We start from the raw sequence: 11,009 nt of genomic DNA, 5'->3' as shown, positions 1-11,009 counted from the left end.
CACATGCACACGCACAAGCGTGCGTGCCTGCCTGTGCATCACGCACACAGGCCTGGCTTTAGGGGCTGCCGACCAGAGCATCAAGCTTAGGGGGGCAACAAACGCCTGGCCAAACAAAAAAGAACACAAGCACACGTTATTTTCTGAGCACGATACTGTATGGCTACTCACTATAACAGAGAAAAACTAACTGAAAGAGGCAGAATGTAGGAACTGTGACAAAAATGGTTGCAAGTTTTGTAACGGTTTGATCGAATGGATCGAGTGAATCGATTCATAATATATATATATATATATACATTTTTGGAGGAAAACATCCTCTTTTAACTCATGTACTACTGGAATATTTAACCAAATTACTCGCCATATCCCAGTTTTCATATCCCGTCATTGGTAGTAAATGAGTTAAAAACAAAATAGCAGTTCTGCAAGCTCACAACACGTTGCATGAGGATAATGAGCTTACATTCGCTTTTTTCGCAGCACCCTTGAATGGCTATGTATAAAATAGGTTTAAGTGGTCAATAAGACTTTGGTCGATTAGTCTTCTGTGCTCTTTTAATCATTGTATTAATTAACCAGCCCTAGTTGTTGCGACCGAAGGTCGCAGTTTACAGTGAGAAACAGTCTGTGGGCAAACCATAGACCGTAAAATTGTGTCATCATGATGTCATCATGCTCTGATGTCACTGTGATGTCAGGGGAACCACTCTGCCAGAATGGGTTTGCCACTCTCACGCTCTGGCTTTGCTGTGATGTCACACTAACAGAATCCCTTTGATGCCCATATATGGAGTTCCCTGATGTCATCAATATTAATGATGCCCTGTTAGAGAGATCCCTGTGATGCCAGGGGGAACAAATCCCTTTTATGCCCATATTATGGAGATCCCTGTGATGACCACATCACTGATGTCCACATCACTGTGGTGCAAAAGGGCGAGGTCGCTTGTCGCCCTGAGGTGTCTTACTAGTGATATAGGCTACAGTATGCAACCCAACTACACAATAATCCCCAGTGTTCATTTAACTCTTGAGAGTTAGCTAATATACCTTTTACGGGTCCATTTGGTACATTAAATGAACATTTTTCATAAAGATAAGTTAACATTGAGGATTTTACTGTGACTGTGGACAGAGAGAGAGAGAGAGAGAGAGAGAGAGAGAGAGAGAGAGAGAGAGAGCAGGCCAGGATTACCACCTCTGAGGGCCCCTGGGCACTGAAGCTCCAAGGGCCCCCCTCTACGTACGCGCTACAGGGCTCCAGACTAACCTTTTTCAATATTTTAAAAAGTAGCTTAACGATATCAGCAGCCAGTGAACACACTTAAGACAATAACAGTCTGAGGTAAGAAACAGTGGCAGTGTGGCCACTGACAATCAAAATAAATAACAATGTACTATTACAGTACCGGTACTAATATAATGGTCAAAACAAGCCATATCCTTCCCCCAAAAAATTACAAAATACCATTTGTGACCACCAAATTGGGGGTCTTGGGGGCATAATTTAATTAATTTCATTTGGATTAGATAACAACTAAATGGCTGGGGGTTTTCTTTCTTTCTTTTCTTTTTTTTACATTTTTAAAGTTTTTTTTTCTTTTTCTTTTTTTTTTTCTGGAGGGCCCCCTGATGCCAAGGGCCCCTGGGCACGTGTCCAAAGTTCCCTATTGTAGATCCGGCCCTGTGAGAGAGAGAGAGAGAGAGAGAGAGAGAGAGAGAGAGATTGACAGGCGGAGAGATTCAGACGATAATAAAATGACCTGACACGACGTGACTTCAATTATACTTCTTCTGTTTTCTTCTTTTTTTTCTCTCTCTCTCCCATGTTCTTACCCTCTGGGGTCAACCCTAAAACTGTTATCATATCTGAGATTACAGCCACGGCAATTACACACTCTCTGCTAGATTTACAAACCCACGTCACGTTATCGCCCCACTCAAAAAGTGAACTTTTCTGAAAAGGAAAGATTTTTTTTTAAACAAAGTATGACCACAGGCATGGTCAGGCCTTGTGGACATGACATTTTGGGGAGAAATAGAGGCTGCCACGTACAAAGAAAAAAAGAAAAAAAAAGAAGAAAGAAAAACTCAGCAGCCAAACTGTAGATAGCGATGTTCTGCGGGGCACAAAAGGATAATTCTGTACATTAGTTAATTTAGATTCATATCACATTTAACACCTCGGTTTGAAGAACAGCTGCAATTAATGAGGAGAATCGTCTCCTGATTAAGAGAGCCTGATTAGCGCGCTTAATTGATCCCGTTAATTACAGGTTTCATTGGGCTGTCGCACGGTTACTAAACCCAGATACGTGTGGTCGCGTGGCCGTGTGCGTGCGCTCGTGCGTGTGTGTCTGTCAGGGACGTGCTGGCCATTGGGAAAAGCGGGACAACTCCCGAATGGCCGGTTCATTCCCGGCTGGTCCAGGCCGGCCATTAGGAAAAAAATTAAAATAAAATGTCAGCCTTCGTTCCATTTTGGGGGTTGGGTGGCCAACAAAGTAAATCGTCACTGTCAGGCAGAAACCTTGTATCTCCAAGTTTCAAATTTGTATTTTTTTTTTTCGCAAAGCAAAGCCCTGTTTCATCATACAAGGCCGTTGCACAAAAGTAGTGAAAACAGCAGATCTACAAGCACACAACGCCTCGCGGTGCGAGGCGTTGTGTGCTTGTAGATCGGCTGTTTTCACTAGTTTAAATCATTTTTTAAATGATAAATTCAAAACAAACGGTTTTGGACGTACAAGGTGGAAACCTTGTACGTCCAAAACCGTTTGTTATATTTCGACAACGACGAAATATAACTCATGTAATTGGCCCACTGGCTTGTCACTTGTCATGATCTGAAATGGCGAATCTTTGAGTAGCAGCAGCGCTATGGAGAGAGATCTCTCTCTATAGCGCGCAATGAGGGCCTCTCCAACTCTTTTTCCCGGGCTGAATCATGGGCCCAGCACGTCCCTGCTCGTGCATGTGTGTCTGTGCTCGTCTGAAAGGTTGCACGTGTTGCTATGAGCCCTGGATCCACAACGCCTCTCAAATTATACCCATGCCATGATTTAGCAATTTCTCTAATTCACACAGTGGTTCAGGGTCCAGTTGTCATGGGGACCAAAATCTTACATTTCAACTGGATTTTGGAACCAGCTTGTGTGTCAGAACACAGTGAAATCCTCCTCAGTGTCAATGTATCCTTCAGTTACTCGGAGAGTGTTCCAAATGTACATGATGTGCTATGTCAAAACTTCACACGTCCTGCCATACAAAACTGTAGATTTCCAGTGGATTGAGCTTGTAGATCAGGGTTCCCCAATTAGTTTTACCCAAGGGCCGAATTATGTCTAGGGTACCAAGCCGAGGGCCACAACATTGCAGGGGGCGACGGTGGCGTTCCCGCTATACTCCAGCGACAGTTCAGATATCGTCGTTGTCAGGGGGAAAATCTTGTATGTCCAAAACCATTTGTTTTGCATTTATCATTTTAAAAATGATTTAAACTAGTGAAAACAGCCGATCTACATCGAGAGGCGTTGTGTGCTTGTAGATCTGCTGTGTTCACTACTTTTGTGCAACAGCCTTATATGATGAAGCAGGGCTTTACTTTGCGAAAGAACATACAAATTTGGAGATACAAGGTTTCCACCCGACAACGACAATATACTAGTGTTGTTGCTGCTCTTATATCATTACCACCATTATTACTGGTAGCCCCCCGCGGGCCGCCTATTGGGGAACCCTGTTGTAGATCATCTATTTTTGCTATTTTTATGACCCGACTTCGAAGTTTAATACCTATGAAGGTGGATTCTGCTTTTCAATTGGAATGGAGTTGATCTTGCCATATTTGGATTTCTGCAAAAATACGCTCCATTCTCCATAAAAAAAATTACAAAGGCAAAAGACTTGAAACGGCACATCTGTATCCAAATGGACCCGTATACATTTGTACACAGTTAAATGAACACTTTAGCAGTGGCAGTAACAATGGGTCCCAGACAGTGCAGGCTATTTAGGACAGGCAAGCCCCAACTGGACACATATTCACATACTATGAATTGATGTGAACAAATACATATTCTTAAACATTACAGACTCAATTCATTAGTATGATTCACCACTTAAACCCTATTTTCTTAAACTTTGTCATACAAGAATATGTCACACAAAAAATAACGGCAATAGCAGATCTATACATAGCAGAGAATAACATTTTCCCCCAAAACTATTAATCAACTGTTGCACAACAAGCACTATTGCCTTCATATTTTGCAGTGATGTAAAGTAACTAAGTATATTTACTTAAGTACTGTACTTGAGTACAATTTTACTTCTACTCCACTACATTTCAGAGGCAAATATTGTACTTTTACTTCACTACAATTTTTTGAAAGCTTTAGTTTCTGCTGTAGTTACTTTTTAGATTTTGATTATTATAACAAAATACATTACCCACTTCAGCCCCATATTCATTTTCGGCCATTTGAAAATAGCCGATCTAAGTATTTTCAAATAATTTGTATGCATTTGAAAACATGTGAAATGGGAAATTGTGCGTAATGAGTATACTTTCTACTTTTGTACAGTATAAAGAACGTGAGTACTTTTTTTTTTTGATATTTGGACAGAAAAACAGAGCCAAATGGCTCGATCCATTCACCATCACTGTCAGGCTTTAAAAACTATACCTGGGAAATCCAGTAGAGGGCAACAGAGATAACCCACTATCTGACTGACATCAAAATAATGGTCAAAAACTTCCACTCCATTTTCACAGTAACATTCATCAGATGTTACTGTGTAGCCGACCAGACAGACAGACAGACAGACAGACAGACAGACAGACAGACTAGAGCCACGCACAGTCAGCAGCAATCAGACCAGACGCAACACAGTTGCTGTGGTGAGGTCTGACATCTCAAGACCTTGATGGAGAGACACTGCAGAGAGAGAGAGAGAGAGAGAGAGAGAGAAAAGAGAGAGAAAAAGTGAGAGGTAGAGGAGGAGAGAGAGAGACATATAATAGTTACATGCTCTCAAGCAAGGTGTACCTGTGTGCGTGTGTGTGCGTGCATGCACGTGTCCATGCTCGTGTGACCCTGACATGCAGAAAGCTCGCTGGTAAGTATGATGAATGGGTGTTGTCGTGCGTCCACATGCACAGACTCACGCACGCACGAACGCACATACTCACGCATGCACGCACACACATACATATCACGTCACATGCACTTCAATGTGTCATCTATCTGCCATTTATTCAACCCTGAGAACGGGCCAAAACATTTCTGGGCAGGACTGAACTGGACGGTGTGTGTGTGTGAGTGCACACATGTGCTTATAGTGAGTGCACATAGTGTGCGTGCAGCGTGCACAACCATTGCTGTGTGTGTGTGTGTGTGTGTGTGTGTGTGTGTGTGTGTGTGTGTGTGTGTGTGCATATCTCTCCCTATTAGTGACTGATTGGCCGAGTGAATATCTTTGACGTCGTTCTGTCTTTCTGTTTCACACCATCTCTCTGTCTCTCTCTCTCTCTCTCTCTCTCTCTCTCTCTCTCTCTCTCTCTCTCTCTCTCTCTTTCTTTCTTTCTCTCTCTCTCTCTCTGTCACTCCTCCCCTCTCTCTCTCTCTCTTTCCTGCTTCCATCATTCCCCTGCCCTGATCCCTTCCTTCCTCTGCCTCTCTCATATTTTTCTTCACTCTCTCGCTCCTACAAATCTGTGTGCCCCCTGCGCGTACGTACCCCCGTGTTCCAGAAATAGCGTTCCCCGGGAACACAGAACACAGATAACAGGTTCCCCTGGGGGATCCCACTCGCTGTCTCTGAAACATTACAGGTAATGCCGCACGCGTGTGCGCGGCACACACACACACACACACACACACACACACACACACACACACACACACACACACACACACACACACACACACACACACACACACACACACACACACACTACCACACATAACACACCCGCATACACAGATGTCAAAGTTAGAATAGTCTTTAGTCTTTTGTGCTGGATGTCAGAGTTAGCAGGCTGAGAGCCAGAGAGAGAGAGAGAGAGAGAGAGAGAGAGAGAGAGAGAGAGAGGGGGAGGGGGGGGGGGGGGGGGTCAGAGGGAAGAAACAGAGAGAAAGACATTACCTAGTGACATTCAAGCGAAAAGATATCTGATGACTAGCGCTATATTTCATTTTCACTTTCTCCCTCGAAAGAAACTGTGTGTATGCGTCTGTGTGAGTGTGTGTGTGTGTGTGTGTGCGCGTGTGTGTGTGTGGGAGTGGGTGGGTGTGTGGAGCATTAATGTGCTGTTTTTATGCATGTGCTCTCGTGTGTGTGTGTGTGTGTGTGTGTGTGTGTGTGTGTGTGTGTGTGTGTGTGTGTGTGTGTGTGTGCGTGTGCGTGTGCGTGCATGCGTGCGTGCGTGTGCTTCTGTTTATGCATGCGCGTTACCACATGTGTGCTCCTCTGTGCATAATGCCTCATCTGTGAGTTAAGCCTGTCGCATTTATGTCACTTCTGTGTGTGTGTGCGCGTGCGTGCGTGCGTGCGTGCGTGCGTGCGTGCGTGCGTGTGTGTGTGTGTGTGCACTCATGCGTGCGTGTGTGTGTGTGTGTGAAAGAGAGAGATCCAGAATAATTAGCAAATCTAAAATTTGCCACAGACAAGGCCATGTCTGTGCTACGGACACATTTGTCCGAGTACGGACATAATGATGACCCCTGCTGCTATCGTATTATCATACAGATCAGTTAAATCGCCCGGATTATCTTTAATTTGAATCACCGAATTACGAAAAGAGAAAATAAATTAGAAGAGCATCTAGTTCAACACACGAACAAACAATACATCCTTTTAAAAAACATGAGCAGCTGCTCTTCCTATTGTTTTAGAACATGAATGGTAATCAAACGTAACAAAAGACCATGGTTCTGTCCTGTCAGAACCGCGGCCCAGAATGTGCTGCATGTGAACAGGTGTTGGTGATTGGATGACAGTGGGGGAAGGAGGCTATTGTTGGAGTGTAGGTGTTGTTGCTGTGCTATCACTCACAGTAGGCTCTATGTACTGCACAGCAACAATACTGGAAAGAAATGAGGCCTCTTCCACTTCCTCTACAGATGTTACCACTCATTCTGATTAAGGCTGTTCCGTTGTAGCACAGGTGTAGCACAGTGGTTCTTAATCCCAGCCTGATCTCACTTTTACACAATTATTGTGCAATCGTTCTTAGCCGGTACGTAATATTACGCAATAGGTGATTAAAAACGAAAAAAATGATGATGATAAAAAAAAAAAACGGTCGCGAGCCTTTCCCCGTCTCACCATTGGTCTAACCATAGCATGATTCTTCTCTGCACATGAACCGGAAGTGGTTTTGATCGCCTCCGGGGGCAGATAGCCATTTCCCCCATAGACTCCCTGTGTATACGCTAGCGTTAGCTTAGCCGTTGTCCGAGGGGCTACGCTAATGAAAATGTTTACATGGATTGTACGTACGAAGATGATCACATGCGCCCACATCGATGTGCACGGATCGCGCACGCGAAACGCACGGGGGAGGAGATGCCTCGCCAAAATCGCCACTATATGCCAATGCAGATCGAGACATTTCGCAGTGGTGAGTAACAACGGACGATGATGATGCGGTAAAAAGAATGATTGAAAGTGAGATTGCGCTGATAGTCTTGTAAAATGAATGCTGTCTCAGATCATAATACAATAATAGAAATGTCCGGCTAGTCCACATAAGCCATTCTGGCCAGGCTCGGAAAGTGTTCCCTGGCTAATACAACAAATATGCCTTAATACATTATAATTGTCCTCTATAACTACAATGTAAAATTAAAAACACCTCAATTATTTTTTTTTCTTCTAGAAATAGCTAATCTTTCACTCAACAGGGGAAATGCCTGTCGCAAGTTGATGATGTCATAAATGTCATGTGTGATCTATCCTTATGGAATTTATGGCATGCATGTGAAAATAAAAACAAACGTAAAACTTCCTATGGTTAATTTCAGCATCAAATCAATATTTCAAATGTGTTTTTTGGACATGCATGCCATAAATTCCATAGGGATAGATCACACAAGACATTTATGACATCATCAACTTGCGACATGCATTTCCCCTATTGAGTGAAAGATTAGCTATTTCTAGAAGAAATAAAATATTTAAGGTGTTTTTAATTTTACATTTTAGTTATAGAGGACAATTGTAATGTATTAAGGCATATTTGTCGTATTATCCAGGGATCCTTTTAAAGGAACTTTGTTTTTTAGATTGTAATCAGAGAAAAGAAAAGATGAGTGTAAAAAAAATCATTTACTGCTTTCTATCGTTTTAGCGATTTTGTTTTCAGTGGGTGGGGCCGGGCTTTTGATTTATTGATTGATTATTTTATTAGACAAAAATGGAGAACAGTGCAAGTATAGTCAATACAATTGAAATGTAGAACAGTATAAGTACAATTAAACACCCTGCCTAAAAGGAATATCCAAAACGAGACTTTTTACGGCATGCGTAAAAGTGGCTAAGTATGTATTTTTAGACACAACGAGACAGCGATTCCTTTATTACTATTTACAGTAACATTACTAGCCCCCATAAGTCACATCTGCCCATGAAAGGGAATGGGCTTATTGTGTCTAAAAATACACATTTAGCCACTTGTACGCATGCCCACACCCACTGAAATCGAAATCGTTAAATATGCTATAAGCTGTAAATGAAAACATTTAAACATTCATCTTTTCTCTATGAACCCTTTGTTGTAAAACAAATAAAGTTGTCCTTTAAATGTTTTGATTTCAAGGACCCCCTCATAACTCTGAGAGTGTACAAATGGAACCAAATGGTACGGGTCCATACATCCGTACACACTCAGAGTTACCTATAAGGGGCCATTTGGAAACCCCTCAAAGGACACTTTGAGACCCACTGGTGTAGCAGAGTGTTTCCAGTGTTTACATATCAGCCCCCCGACTCTGTTTGACCAGAATGGAACAGTGCCTTATATCAGTATCTTTGGTGACACCTCTGAAGGAAGTAAGGAAGGGGCCCAATTTCTTCCCAATATGGCTGCGGTGCATATAGAGCCTATTCATATTGTCACTGTCGGGCGGAAACCTTGCATGTCCTAAAAACGTAACTCAAAGTATTAAAAACTATAAAGCATTTGAAGTAGTACTTCAAATGCATAAATTGTATACAAATATTTTGAAAATAATGGTAGCAGATCTACAAGCTCACAATGTGTCATGGTGTGGCTATTTTCAAATGGCCCAAACTTATATGGGTCTGAAGAGGTTAATGAATGTTTTGTAATAATAAAAAAACCTATAAAAGTAACTAGTAACTAAAGTTTTCAAAAAAATTGTAGCAGAGTAAAGGTAAAAGAGTTACCAGACTTTTGATGCCATCAGGCTGAGGCAGTGAGTCACTCTGCTACATATACTAAATAAACACTCCTCCAGCATTCCTGTCCTCTTCTCTCTCCTTCACTCGTCCGGAGGGATCAGCCTATACAGACTGTGTAACATCAAGATTTGTGTGTGTGTGTGTGTGTGTGTGTGTGTGTGTGTGTGTGTGTGTGTGTGTGTGTGTGTGTGTGTGTGTGGGTGGGGGGGGGGGGGGGGGGGGGGACAGAGGCAGATGGGGCTGTTAACACCCTATGGCACCTCTCCACTGTGACACACACACACACACACACACACACACACACACACACACACACACACACACACACACACACACACTGTATACACAGCCAACTATATAGAGACAGATGGGACCCATCGTTCTATAGGATTGTATGTGTGAGCGTGCACTTTTCCCACATATAATCACTGTGTATGTCACAGTAATTGCATACCTCTGTATAAGCACGCACGCACGCACGCACGCACGCACGCACGCACGCAGAATTTCAAATCTGTCTCTGTCTCTGTCTCTGTCTCTCTGTCTTGGTCTCTATGGAGCATTATAAGAGTGGAATGACGCAGCCATATAGCGGCATTTCCTGACGTTCCTTTGAACTTGGGACACTTGAGTGGCTAACGGGAGTGTCAATAAAGTGCCGTTCTTACAACTAGCGTTCAGGTCTGTCCCATTGGTTAGTGCGTATCAATACCGGGTGACTACCGGTTCAACCCTTGTGCACGCGCCCCCACAACGGCTCAATGACTCTTCGGTCATTGGCATTTCTCTGTCTCTCTCTCGCTCTCCCTCTTCCTCATTGGTATACAAAAGGAGTGACGAGGGATTTGTAGGCGTCCTGGTGATTTGAGCCAATCAAGAGCTGGTTTAACACTATCCGCTCACACCTGTCCTGACAGGAATGATAACGGCCACAGCCAATCACCATCCCTGCCTGCCGTTGCCATGGCGAACACCAGGGTTTTTTTTTTTTTTTTTTGGCGAGAGACGGATTCCTTGATGGGTTTTAGGAAAAAGAAAAAGAAAAAGAGAACCCGGACAGACGTGTGAATTAGGCAACAGTCATTTAAACAAGACCAGACAAAGCAACACAATGAAATGTGCTTGGCTTAGATAGACCGGAGGCTCACAAAAGAGGCGCAGGACAGGAAGAAATCCAAGAAGAGATGAATAATGGAAGGCGGCAGGCAGGCATGCAGGCAGGCAGGCAGGCAGGCAGGCAGGCAGGCAGGCAGGCAGGCAGGCAGGCAGTGCAGGCCTCCTTCAAGGTTTTAATGCTAAGAATGTATTTGCACGAAAACAACCTCAACCTGCTCATAGTTTGTGTGTCATACTTGGTCATGTATAAAAATCTTAAATGAAAAATTCTATTCATTACTCACCCCATGAAGCCTTGAATTCATGGTGGAGATTTATTTGTTTTGTTTTTTCCCTAAGCCAATAGAAAATCGTTTTTTCTATATTTGGGGTGAACTACTCCTCTAATCTTTAACAATTTTTCGCTCAGCAGATCAAAATGCCCAGCTTTCATCCTGGCATCCTTATTGTGTCCTTAAAAA

Source organism: Nannobrachium achirus (genome assembly GCF_963921795.1).
Source record: "Nannobrachium achirus genome assembly, chromosome: 12".
Classification (NCBI taxonomy): Eukaryota; Metazoa; Chordata; class Actinopteri; order Myctophiformes; family Myctophidae; genus Nannobrachium; species Nannobrachium achirus.
This window is presented reverse-complemented; position numbering follows the sequence as displayed.